We start from the raw sequence: 5168 nt of genomic DNA, 5'->3' as shown, positions 1-5168 counted from the left end.
AAATTAGTATTATTATGGTGTTAGTACTACCCAAAGTGAGCTACAAATTCAATGCAATACCAATCAAAATACCAGTGATGTACTTTTCAGAAATAGAGAAATCCATCCTAACATTTGTATAGAATTTCAAGGGACATTGAATGGTCAAAGTAATCCTGAAAAAGGGCAAACCTGAAAGGCACACACTCCCTGATTTTAAAACTTGCTACAAAGCTACAATAATCGAAACCATAAAGTAGTAGCATGAAGAAGGACATATAGAACAGTGGGATAAAATAGAGCGCCCAGAAATAGAACCTCACATATGATCAAATGATTTTTGACAAGGGTACCAAACCATTCAATGGGGAAATGACTATCTTTTCTACAAATGGTACAGGGAAAACTGGATATCCGCATGCAAAATAATGAAGTTGGACCCTTTATACAAAAATTAATTCAAAATGTACCAAACACATAAAGGTAAACTAAAACTCTAACATTCCTATAAGAAACATAAGGAAAAGCTGCATGACATTGATTTGGCAATGCTTTCTTGGATATGACACCAAAGGCACATAAAAAAAAATCAGACAAATAGGAATTCATAGAGGTTTTAAAATTAGAAAGTAATGGTATGCATCGGTAGTCTCAACTACCCAGAAGGCTGAGACAGGAGGTGCTTGAGTGTAGGAATTTAAGTCCAGCCTGGGCAAAATAGGGAGACTTCTACTAAAAGTAAAAATGTATAAGTTTGTGAATCAAAACACACTGTCAGTGAGTGTGACAAAAGCAACCCATAGGATGAGAGAAAATATTTTCAAATTATATAACTTATAAAGGATTATTATCATGAATATGTAGAGAAGTAAAACTCAACAACCAAAAAATCCCAACAACTTGATTTAAAATTGGCCTCTCTTGCTCCCTTTTTCACCACATGACACACCTACTCGCTCTTTACCTTCCACCACACATAAAAGCTTCCAGAGTCTTCACCAGAAGACAAGCAGATGCTAGTGCCATTCTTGCACGGCCTGCAGAATCTGCAGGAGTTGTTTAGACTGGTTGTTTCTTTGTCATAGAGGCCATGTTAGAAAGAATCAAGCATGAAAAAACTATAGATAATTATGCCCATGCAACTTTAATGAGACCCCAGAGAAATTACATGGTTCAAGCAGGAGACCAACTTTGTCCATGATGCACTGTTAGAAGCCATTACTTGTGCAAATACAAAAGTGTCAGTTAGAAACTTGTGTGCTTATATTAGAAGCTCATACAAATGGAGACAGGACAGAATGTCACAAGGGTGGTGCTCAAATTTAAGAATCTAACCAGCTCAAAAGCTCACATCTCAGTATTAACCAGTGCCAATCTTCCATGTAATAATTTCAAAAATTGCCTTGTTAATATTACACCACATGAATCCACAAGGTTGTACTTGCAGCCTATCTGTGGAGTAGAAGGATCTGGTTACATCAATGCCAATTTTATTGATAAGTAAAGACAACAGAAAGCTTTCATTAAGGACCCTTGAATGAGATCACTGAGGACTTCTGGTGGATGCTCTGGAAACACAATTTCACCAAGCTTTGTGAAATGGGCAGAGAAAAATGTCACCAATTCTACCCAGCAGAATAATCCACAAGATACCAGTACTTGGTTGTAGATCCTATGGCTGAGTACAACATGACATAGTTTATCTCAAGGGAATTCAAAGTCACAGATGCCAAGGACAGCCAGTCCTGAACGGTGAGACAGTTCCAGTTCACTCACTGGCCAGAGTAAAAAGTGCCAAAGTCTGGAAAAAGATTTATTGACTAAATCAGCCAAGTGCATAAAACAAAAGAGTATTATGGGCAAGATAGACCCATTTCAGTTCATTGTAATGTGAGCTTTGAAGGAGTAAAATCTTAACACTAAGCATTGTTTTGGCAATAATGAGATACAAAGGAGTTGTAGATATCTTCCAGACATCAAAACACTAAGAACACAGTGGCCAGCCATGGTACAAACAGAGAATGAGTATTGGTTTTGCTATTGAGCTGTCCTAGAGTAGCTGGACAGCTTTGATCAATACACAACGTAGAAATCCCTGACCCATTCTGAATTTTTACTATAGTCCTTCAATATCCATGAACTCTCTTCTGAGGCCTGCAGGACACTTGAGAAGTCCTTCTTAACTTTTAAATAACAACTACTTAGGGGGACTAGGACACACATGCACAAAATTAAAACAAATTATTACAGTGGAATAAGATTTCACAGTTTAACAACCTAACTTGAATCCTCACTGATCAGGCATCTGAAAGCTTTTATTTACTGATACCTCAAGGATTTAAAATCAAGGACAGAAGAAATCACAATAATGAACCACCATCTTTTCCAGGATTGCTTGAAAGGAGTGAAAAGAAATTGCCTGGGTGCTGCAAGATGTTTCCTGGTGTGGCTTCTTATAATGAAATGGACTCTCCTTTGACATCACCCCTTCCGGCCATACTGCTCATAAGATTTTAGGTGAAAGGCTGTGGGAATGTTTAAAAAGAAAGTTCCTGAACATTCCTTTAGAAGGGGAGAATGTTGTAATATATCAGCTATTAAGTTGTTATTTACTTATTATTGTACTTTAATTTCTGGGATACATGTGCAGAGTGCACAGGTTTGTTACACAGGTATACTTGTACCATGGTGGTTTTAAAAGTGTTCAATGAAATATTCAATGAAATATTGTCTCTAGTGTGCGCTATGAAATTTGCATTTATGATATATACCACTGGCAAAGCCAAACTCACATTACTCGGCTTAGTAAGAAACATTTTGTGGCAAGCAGCATTCCTGGGAAGAGCTGTAATTTGTTTTTTGGGGTTTTTTGTTTGTTTTAATTTTGCATTTAGAGTCTTTTATAATTGATGCCTATTTTAATAGCATTTCTTTTTAGCTTTCGGTTCATATTTCCATTAGTTTTTCATATCTGTTATTCTTTTCTATTAAATAGTTTTCTGTTCACCACAGAAAATAAAAAAAGTATAAATTGAAATGGGCAAAAAGTTTTAATATACATTTATCCAAAGAAGATATGCAAATGGCCAGTAAGCAGATGAAAAGATGCTCAACACCACTAAATATTTGGGAAATGCAAATCAAAACTACAATGAAAAACTACAATCTTATACCCATTAACATGGCTACTACCAAAATGTTACAAAATAACAAATGTTGACAAGATAGTGTCAAAGACTAACGGATTAAAACCCTTGTGCCTTGTTGTTGGGAACGTGAAATGGCACAGCTTCTGTGGAGAATGGTTTGCTGGTTCCTCAAAAAATTAAAAACAGAATTATCATATTATCCAGCAATTCTATTCTTGGTATATATTCAATATTCCAAAAATTGAAAAGAAAGTGTCAAAGAGGTACTTGCACACTCGTTTTCATAGCAGTGTTATTCACAACAGCTAAAATGCAGAGGCAACCCAAGCATTCATCTGTGGATGGAGGGATAAGCACAATGCAACATATACATGCAAAGAATACTGTTCAGCCTGATGAAGGAAGGAAATTCTGACATGTTACAACATGGATGAGTCTTGCAGACATTACACTAAGTGAAGTAGGCCAATTACAAAAAGATAAATATTCTATGATTCTACTTACGTGAGGTCCTTAGAGTAGTCAAAAACCACAGAGATAAAAAGTAAAATGGTGATTTTTCAGGGTTGTAAGGGAAGAGAGGAATGGAAAACTGTTGTTTATTGGGTATAATGTTTCATTTTTACAAGGTGATGAAGGTTCTGAAGATGAATAGTAGCAAAGACTGCACAACATTATGGTTGTATTTAATACCACTGAACTGTGCACTTAAAAGTGGTTATAATAGTAAACTTTACATTACATATATTTTACCATAATTAAAAGCAAATGAAGGCAGTTTTCTAACAATTATTTAAAGTCTTTAGAAATTTTCCTAAGGGATACAGCAAATGGAGAAATCTTTATCAGGAAAATGTACTAAATCTCAGTAAGAACACCAAGAGTTTGTGGCATTTGAGCCATTACCCAATCCTTTACCACCCCCACTGCTCCCCCAAGTTCTCTATAACAGAAGATTTGCCCTGGGTATTCTATAACTGGCAAGTGAGACCTAGAAGATGGGGTCTCTCCCTTCTCCATTGTCTACCCTTGGGCTATGGTTTCACCCTGGGTAGTCCAGGCTGTTTCTAATCCCTTGTCAACCCATGTTGCAGGTGTTCTATTTCACGCAAGCATAGCTGAAAGAACCAGATGTCTCCCCACCTCTGCCTTCTCCCCACCCCACTCATAGAGTAGAAGCTCTACTCCACATATAGCAATCTGAGAATAATAACAAGGTATGGTCTGGTCTTCTCAGTTTGACCATCCTCGACGATCAGTCATAACATGAGGGCATCACTTCAGGAAAAGCCAGGCACCCCCCAACCACCACCAGGCCCTGATTTCAGTGCAGTAGCTCTGAGATCTGCTAAGGGTAAAGGCAGGCGATAAGACTTGACAGGACTGAATTTATTTGAAGAGCATAGAGAACTGCATGCCTATGGGCATTCGAGATTTTTGTGGAGAGCAATTAAGAGGAGGCTGGCAGTTCTATAATACAGGTAAAATAGAGAAAACTATAGAAAGACTGCCAAGAAGAGCCCTCCTGGAATCACAATTCATTCTGGGGGTTAGGAAGGCTGTGAGTGCGAGTTAAGCTATACTCATTCAGAAGCAATCAGATCAAGAAATCAAGAAAACTAAAAAACATTCCTTCAGCATACACAGACCCATCAACACAGTGAAGTACACTGACATAAAGAGATTAAATACAATTGACTATACAATGAGCTACTCTGTCCTAGGGATAATTCTCAGAATGCCAGGATTAAAAACAAAATTACATTCTTCCCTGGCAGTCTCAAGGAAGGAATGCATATCTATGGTGGCTGTGCTGTGTGCCCTCTTAAAATCAACTAGAGAAGAAATTTGCTAGCAAATTATCCCTGGATGAAAATAAGCAAAAACGTGTAAACTTCAATTGGATAGTGCCTCCAAGATATCCAATAATAAAGAATTAAATCATAATTTCAAAAGGAAGCTTAATCTTGAGAATTAAAAACTCCTGGGGTCCTAATCTTGTGGTGGAACTCTCATGATTTTAACCTCCTGTAGCCTCAT

The 5168-nt window shown here is 37.2% G+C and overlaps 1 pseudogene; it reads left to right on the top strand.

Moving 5' to 3' along the window:
* The first annotated feature begins 919 nt into the window (after window positions 1–919).
* On the top strand, window positions 920–2068 carry LOC105715864 (receptor-type tyrosine-protein phosphatase S-like; annotated as a pseudogene).
* The last annotated feature ends 3100 nt before the right edge of the window (window positions 2069–5168 follow it).

Source organism: Aotus nancymaae, unplaced genomic scaffold, assembly GCF_030222135.1.
Source record: "Aotus nancymaae isolate 86718 unplaced genomic scaffold, 86718_ANA_hifiasm-v0.15.2.pri h1tg000064l_0, whole genome shotgun sequence".
NCBI classification, from domain to species: Eukaryota; Metazoa; Chordata; class Mammalia; order Primates; family Aotidae; genus Aotus; species Aotus nancymaae.
Note: the sequence above shows the minus strand (reverse complement) of the source record. Positions and strands in the feature narration are given on the sequence as shown.